We start from the raw sequence: 8,992 nt of genomic DNA, 5'->3' as shown, positions 1-8,992 counted from the left end.
GGTCAGGTGAATTGGCAATGCTAAATTGCCCATCGTGCTCGGGGCATTAATCAGGGGTAAATATAGGATAGGCGAATGGCTCTGGGTAGGTTACTCTTCGGATGGTGTTCGTTGTCTTGTTGGGTGAAATTGCCTATTTTGTGTACTGTAGGTGACCTCAGATAATCTGTTGAGAACTCTACTCCCCATTCCCACTGCATGAATAATAGTTCTTACCTACATAGTCTCTAATCATGTGTCAGTCCTGCCATCCTGCCAATCGGTCTGCCAAATCTTCATTACTCTCCATGTATAGACAGAACATCCTCCTCACTTTAAATGCTCAAAACTAATTGCAACAAAGCAGGTGTCATGTAATAGTGGTCAGTACAGAGGGATCCCTACATTAAAAGTGTGCCAATCTGAAGAAGTGTTATGCTGCCAGATGGTCTGTCCCCAGGCAGAGGACATTGTCAGTTGGTCAGTGCTGTGGATGCGGCGGTTTTTCCGTACAAAGGACGGCACTTATGGTGATAGAGTCACGTCTGAGGGAGCATCACACTTCAATCTGTAAGCACGAGAATGGTATGCACTATTGCGGGAAGGGCTGTAGATGTCATAACATGGACTATAGAAAGGCATCTCATAAAGTTCCCCATGATATGCTAATGGAGAAGATGAAGGCGCATGGGGTCCAGGGTGTTCTAGCTGGATGGAGAGTGAACTGGCTGGACAACAGGAAACAGAGAGTAGGAGTGGAAGGGAGTTTCTCAAAATAAGACGATAAAAACATATGACATAGGAGTGAAAGTAAGGCCATTCGGCCTATCGAGTGCACTCCGTAATTTAATCATGGCTGATTGGCATTTAAACTCCATTTACCCGCATTCTCTCCGTAGCCCTTAATTCCTTGTGATATCAAGAATTTATCAATCCCTGCCTTGAAGACATTTAGCGTCCCGGCCTCCACGGCACTCCGAGGCAATGAATTCCACAGGCCCAGCACGCTGTGGCTGAAGAAATTTCCCCGTATTTCTGTTCTGAATTGACCCCTTCTAATTCTAAGTCTATGTCCATGGGTCCTAGTCTCCTGGCCTAACGGAAACAATTTCCTAACGTCCACCCTTTCCAAGCTATGTGTTATGTTGTCAGTTTCTATTAGATCTCACCTGAACCTTCAAAACTCCAATGAACACAATCCCAGGATCCTCAGCCGTAGCTCGTATGTTAGACCGACCGTTCTAGGGATCATCCGTGTGAATCTCCGCTGGACACGCTCCAGTGTTAGTATGACGTTCCTGAGGTGTGAGGATCAAAACTGGACACAGTACTCCAAATGGGGCCCAACCCGAGCTTTATAAAGTCTCAGTAGCACAACGGTGCTTTTATATTCCAACCCTCTTGAGAGAAATGACAACATTGCATTCGCTTTCTTAAGCACGGATTCAACCTGCATGTTTACCTTTAGAGATTCCACGACTAGCATCCCAGATCCCTTTGTACTTTGGCTTTATAAATTTTCTCACCGTATAGAAAGTAGTCCATGCTTGTATTCTTTTTTCCAAAGTGCAAGACCTCGCATTTTCTCACATTGAATTTCTTCAGCCATTTCCCGGACCTCTCTCCCAAAAGGTCTAGATCCTTCTGCAGCCTCCCCAATTCCTCAGTACTACCTGCCTGTCCATCTAACTTCGTATCATCGGCAAACTTCGCTAGAATGCCCCCAGTCCCTTCATCCAGACCATTAATATACAACGTGAACAGCTGCGGCCCCAACACTGAACCCTGTGGGACACCGTTTGTCACCGGCTGCCATTCCCTTCATATTTGATGCTCTCCTTTCTTATTTATCTCTTTGTTATCCACAGTTTGTTTTTGTAGCCTTCCCAATCTTCTGATTTCCCAGTGCTTTTGGTCACTTTATAGGATCTCTCTTTTTCTTTGACACGTTTCTTGACTTCCTTTGTCAGCCCTGGCTGTCTAACCCCTCCCCAGATAATATTTCTTTTCTTCGGGTTGAACCTCTGTACTGTGTCCTCAATTATACCCACAAACTCCTGCCAGTTTTGCTCTACTGTCTTCCCCGCTAGGCTCGGCTTCCAGTCGATTTTTGTCATTTTCTCTGTAATGCCTTCATAAATTACCTTTATTTAACTGTAACACCATTACATCCGATTTTGCCTTCTCTCTTTCAAACTGCAGACTGAACTTTACCATATTATGATCGCTGCTTTCTAAGTGTTCCCTTACTTTAAGATCACTTATAAAGTCTGGTTCATTACATAGCACGAGGTACATGCTGCCTTGTGGGATCCATGACAAGCTGTTCTAAAAAGCCATCCTGTAAGCATTCCATGAATTCCCTTTCTTTGGATCCACTGGCAACATTATTTACCCAGTCCACCTGCATATTGAAGTCCCCCATGATTACCATGACCTTGCCTTTCTGACATGCCTTGTGTATTTCCCGGTACATGTTGCGTTCCTGGTCCTGACCACTGTTAGGAGGTCTGTACATAACTCCCACTTTTTTTTTTGACTTTGCGGTTTCTCAATTCCACCCACATCATCCGACCCCATGTCATTCAGTGCTATAGATTTAATTTTGTTCTTAACTAACAAGGCCACCCAGCCCCCTATGCCCACCTCCCTGTCTTTTCGATAAGTTGTAAATACTTGGATGATTAACTGCCAGTCCTGAAACCCCTGCAACCACGTTTCTGTGATGCCTACCACATCATAATCATTCACCATTGTTTGTGGCGTTAGTTCATCTACTATGTTACGAATGCTATGAGCATTCAGGTAAAGTGCCTTAATGCTAACTTTCTTATCATTAGAGATATTGGAAGTCATAAGATGACTTAAGATATCCTTCCTTTTTGCTGCATTCCTAGTCTGCCTCAAGCTTAAATCCACCTGCACACATGCTATCCTGCTGCTTATCTTTCCATTTACCTCCATACACCCTGTCGCTTTCACTTTCCCCTCCCCCCAACTCAGAAGTTTAAAGTCCTACTGACCACATTATTTATCCTCTTCGCTAGAACATTGATACCAGATCGGTTCAGGTGACCTTCGGTGTTCCATAACCATCCATGCTGGGACAACTGTTGTTTGTGATATATATATAAATAATTTGTACGAATGCATTTGTTGCCAAATTAGCAAGTTGCAGATGACACTAAGATTGGTGGAGTAGCAGTTTGTGAAGTGGACTATCGAAAATCCAGCTGAATAAATATGGATTGGACAGATGGCAAGAACAAAATGTCAGGTATAGTTGAATGCAAGTAAATGCGAGGTGATGCATTCTGAAAGATCCAATCCAAGAGCAAACTATGCAGTAACCAGAAAATTCCTGGGTAAAAGTTACATACAGAGAGACTTGAGAGATCAGGTCCATTATTCCCAGAAGGTGTCAACTTGGGTCAGCAAAGTGGTCAGGGAGGCATATGGCATCCTTTCGTACATTGGATGAGGTATTGAGTACAAAGGTTGGCAGTTCGTGTTACGGTTGCATGGGACTTCTGTTCGACCACATTTTGAATTCTGCACATAGTTCTGGTCGCCATCTTACGAAAAGGATATATGGATGTTTTGGAGAGTGTGCAGTGGAGGTTCACCAGAATGTTACCGGGTGTAGAGGAAACTAGGTAAAAAGAGACGTGGGGGTTTAGAATTATTTTCATTGCAAAGAAGAAGGTTGGGGAGAGACCTTATGAGGTCTAAAAATACATGAATTTTAGATAGAGTGGACAGCAAGAAGCATTTTCCCAGAATGCAGATCTCAATTACTATTTGTGACGAGTTCAAAGTGAGGAGGGGAAAGGTTTAGGGCAGCTATGCATGGCAAGTTCTCTATGCAGAGAGTGTTGGGTGCTGGAACGCTTTGCCGATGGAGGTGGGAGAGGGGGGAACAATAGCGTCATTTAAGATTCAAGAAGGGACACGGAGCAAAGAGATGCAGATCTTTAGAAAATAAGCGTCACAATTAGATATCGAACCTCTATCATCGCACGTTTGGCAAGGTCAAAGGGCCTTTTCCTGTGTGGTAAATGTATTTGTTCTTTGTTATTGGCGCCTTGAGATTGAGTGCTCGCTGCATTGTCGGCTGATCAATCCTTCAGGACTGGACATTGTTCAAGGGTAAGTGCTATTAGAGCACTGCACTTATGGAGTGTCAGTGCTCTTTGGGCACCATCTTCTCAGAAGGTCAATCCTGAGGGAGCACTACACAGTCGGAGGGTCAGTACTGAGGAAATGACGCATTGAAAAAGAGTCAAAACATTGGTAGCAGCACAATGTCTAGTTTCAGCGTTGAGGGAGCGCTGCACTGGCTCCACACTTAAACATCTTGCCATGGACAATTAGGATAATACGGTTTCTGAGAGTATTGTGATAAAATGTTCTGTAGTAGGTATTTGCAAAGGAAGCACGCCAGTCACTAAACTATAAGACCATAAGAACATAAGACACAGGAGTGAAAGTAAGGCTATTCGGTCCATCGAGTCCCCTCCGCCATTCAATCATGGCTGATGGGCATTTCAGCACCACTTACCCGCATTCTCCCCGTAGCCCTTAATTCCTTGTGACATCAAGAATTTAACAATCTCTGCCTTGAAGACAAAGAGGGTCACGGCCTCCACTGCACTCCGCGGCAAAGAATTCCATAGGCCCTCCACTCTCTGGCTGAAGAAATGTCTCCGCATTGCTGTTCTGAATTGACCCCCTCTAATTCTAAGGCTGTGTCCACAGGTCCTATTCTCCTAGCCTAACGGAAACAATTTCCTAGCGTCCACCCTTTCCAAGCCATGCATTATCTTATAAGTTTCTATTAGATCACCCTTAATCTTCTAAACACAAATGAATACAATCCCAGGATCCTCAGCCGTAGCTCGTATGTTTGACGTACCATTCCAGGGATCATCTGTGCGAATCTCCGCTGGACACGCTCCAGTGCCAGTATGTCCTTCCTGAGGTGTGGGCATCAAAACTGGACACGGTACTCCAAATGGGGCCGAACCCGAGATTTATAAAGTCTCAGTAGCACAACCGTGCTTTTATATTCCAAACCTTTTGAGATAAATGACAACATTGCATTCGCTTTCTTAATCATGGACTCAGCCTGCATGTTTACCTTTAGAGAATCCTCGACTAGCACTCCGAGATCCTTTGTACTTTGACTTTATGACTTTTCTCACCATTTAAAAGTAGTCTATGCTTGTATTCTTTTTTCCAAAATGCAAGACCTCGCATTTGCTCGCATTAAACTATTTCATCATTTGAATGAGACAGAGAGATCACACAATAAAAACAAGAAGAGTTATAGTAATACTGAATGCGAGAGCAAATATTCCCGCCTTGGCATTTATCACGAAATGCTGGACTCTCCGTCATCCCAGAAGGGGATACTTACAGCACCCTTCCATTATCTGTTTCATTTCCAAGCGCAGTTGCAACTGGATGTGAATCACAGGGGTTTGAAGGTGTACATTTATACTGAACTTCGCAATGTCCAAATGCAGCTTAACCCACACAACTTTCACGTTTGGTCTGACGAATTGCAAAGGGACTTTTGTGCCGTGCCATCTTCAGAGAAAGTAGAAGCTCCAACAGAATTAAATCAAATAACCACACCTAAGTATTTGACGATGCTTTAATCGCTCAGTGACACATGATAGAGTCACGTTTCAGAATCAGTCAGCTTAGTCGATTTTCCTCTGGGTTTTCCTGGATCGTCTTTTCTCTGGTCTTCTGCTGAACACCTTTTCTTTTTCACAGGGCTATTTGGCTAGCAGTGTATACTTGTTGCTGTTTGGCAATTCTCCTCCCAACTGTTCAGGATATCCAGTTTGATACCGCAAAACATCAGATCATTTCATTGGATTGGCGTCATCAAAACACTAAAATCAAATTTGAATGGAATTTTGCATCATTCAACTGATTAAACTGATTGGTCGAATTTAAATTTGGTTTTGTTCCATGAAATTGCAATTCCACAAACTTGGTTCAATCAAGTGTGACATTTCTAGTCACGTTCAGCACTCTTTGCGCTTTCAGTCAGTCCTTGCTGGCTTCCCCTCTCTCTGAAAGGTACAGTGCACAACTACACCTTTATAACACTTGCCCTGAAGAAAAAAAAAGAACCATTAATTTACCACATAATCATGACATACATATACCTTTAATCTAAGTTCATAGTAACCTCTTCCCATATATGTGTATGCATGTATGTGTGATACACACACACACAAATACACACACACACAACATTGAATAGCTACCAATTTAATCTCGACATTGTGTTAAATCCATAATAACACATTTGTGATTACTTTCTTACGATTCACAAATGGTTTGATTTGTAAATTACAGTTCTCTATGATACAACTCCAACGGAATAGGTTCGTTTTCTTGTCTTTCAAGCGTTCAAACAATGTGAGAGGGGTATGATCTGTGTACACAACCATCTGCGACACATTGTTCGTGATGTACACATTAAATGTTGTCAGACCAGTAACAAACTCAATGTTCTCTTCTGACCGTAGAGCATTTCTCTGGTGGATGTTGAGTTTCTTCGAAAAGTAGCCAACTGGCAGTTGAATCCCATCATCATCTCCCTTTAGCAGTACAGCTTCAACTCCTAAGTCACGAGGATCTTTCACAAGTTTGAAAGGTTTCAAAAAGATTAGTGCAGCTAAAACTGGTGCAGGGGTTAATATTGCTTTAAATGTTCGAACGCCTCCTGGCATTGCTCTGTCACTGGAACTTTGTGCTTTTCTTCAGCAAATCGGTTAATGGTGACACTAACCAGCTGAAGGTTGGAAGAATATTCGGATAGAATCAGCTTAACCCCAAGTATCAAAGCACCTCTTTCTTTGAGGTTGGTCGTGGAAATTCCTCGACTATCTACATCTTTGCTTTCCGTGGGGTCGACCTTCCATGAGTGACGTTATGCACCAAGAAAGTAAACTCTGCTTTCGCGAATTCAGCATTGTTTAAGTTAATAACCGGTTCTGCTTCTCATATTCGTTTTAAGATCTCTGTCAACTGTACCATGTGATCTCTCCAGGACTTACGAAAGGTCACGACATCATCCAAATGGATTGCATAGTTTGTTAAAACGGCCACAACTCTGGTCGTGTCTCTTTGGAATGTGCAGGTGTGTTCTTCGTTCCATAGGGCATCACTTTGAATTGATGTAGCCCATTTGAGGTTAGAAACGCAGAAATGAACTTGACCGTTTCCATAACGTTACCTGCCAGTATCCACGCAGTATGTCCAATTTGGTGATGTAACTAGACTGTTCAACTTTCTCAATACAGTCCTGAAATTTCGGTTTTGGAAATTACTCCGAATTTTTAATGGCGCTGACCTTCCAATAATCGACCCAACATCATTGACTCTCGTTCCATTTGGGAACTAAGACAATCAGCGAACTCCACTTGAACTGACTCAGTTCGAAGACATCCTCGTTGAGTATGGCTTCAAACTCATTGTGGACCTGACTGGCCTTTAAAGGTTTGAGCCTATAGGAGTGTTGTTTGAATAAAAGAGCATTTAAGACGTCTACTTCATGTGCAATAGCATTACTCCTCCCCATCTGATTCCTATATTTGTCCTCAACGGCCGAATATATCTAGTTTACCCACATGTTTACAAACGTATCCCCCTCCACCTTCTTCACATTTTTAAACATATGAATAGGAAGGATTTGGTTGGATATGGGCCGAGTGCTGGCAAGTGGGACTAGATTGGGTTGGGATATCTGGTCGGCATGGATGGGTAGGACTGAATGGTCTGTTTCCATGATGGAAATCTATAGGACTCTGTGACTCTATGAGGATTTGATTCCTCATTCTACAGGGCAGTAACTAACACCTGTTTCTCCAGTTCTTTCTTTCTTTGTGTTATCTGGAGGCGATCTACGCAATCAATTATAACCCACGTGAAATGTTCTTCGAACATGGGAATTGACAACAAAGGTGCTGGTTTGATGACCACGTGTAACGTACCTGCCATTTGACATGTATGACACGCACGACAAAGGTTAATAGCTTTAGCTTTGCATTCCATGCCATTAAAAATGTTTATGTACCTTAGCCTCAGCTTTTCATACCAAGACGTGACCTTGAGGACTAAACACTTTTGCTTGACCTTCTGCCTGTTCAGATTTTCCAAGACCATTATATCAAACACGGTGTCCGCTAACGGAACCCATACTCCTTCATCTTTCTCCTTAGTCTTTGCTTCGTACTTTGACTTATTATGTTAGGATATTGTGAATACACAATCTGTGAAAATACCAGGATATCTTTCTTCTAACTCCCTCAGGTTCTTGGTCTTCCTTGGGCTTTTCCACAACAAGCGGTATCACTCCCACCTTGGATCCTGCAAAATGATTCCCAAGAACAAACTGGATTCCTGGTACTGACACTCTGTCAATCACGCCCACTGTTTCCTCCCCAGTCTTATGTTGGCACGCCAAACAGATATTACACAGAAGAAGGCTAAATTTCTGTCCACCTATCCCACATTGTAACATACTTTCGAATAACAGATCGGAAAGAGTGCAAATTCTCTTATCTCCTACTATTAGCGAATGGTTACATCATGTATCTCTCAACATTCCAACTTCATGTCATTCTTCCCCTGTTCTTTAGTCTACTTAGATTATATTAGATTACTTACAGTGTGGAAAATGCCCTTCGGCCCAAAAAGTCCACACCAACCCGCCGAAGCGCGACCCACCCAGGCCCATTCTCCCAAATTTACCCCTTCACCTTACACTACGAGCAATGTAGCGTGGCCAATTCACCTAACCTGCACATTTTTGAATTGTGGGAGGAAACCGGAGCAACCAGAAGAAACCCACGCAGACACGGGGAGAATGTGCAAACTCCACACAGAGTGTCGCCTGAGGCTGGAAATGGACCCTGGTCTCTGGCACTGTAAGGCAGCAGTGCTAACCACTGTGCTGCCCACTAAATGAGTACAGTTTACCCACAGT

This window comes from Chiloscyllium plagiosum, unplaced genomic scaffold (assembly GCF_037043375.1).
Source record: "Chiloscyllium plagiosum isolate Xiang-an unplaced genomic scaffold, Cpla_swu_hap1 HiC_scaffold_41, whole genome shotgun sequence".
In the NCBI taxonomy this organism is placed as follows: domain Eukaryota; kingdom Metazoa; phylum Chordata; class Chondrichthyes; order Orectolobiformes; family Hemiscylliidae; genus Chiloscyllium; species Chiloscyllium plagiosum.
Note: the sequence above shows the minus strand (reverse complement) of the source record.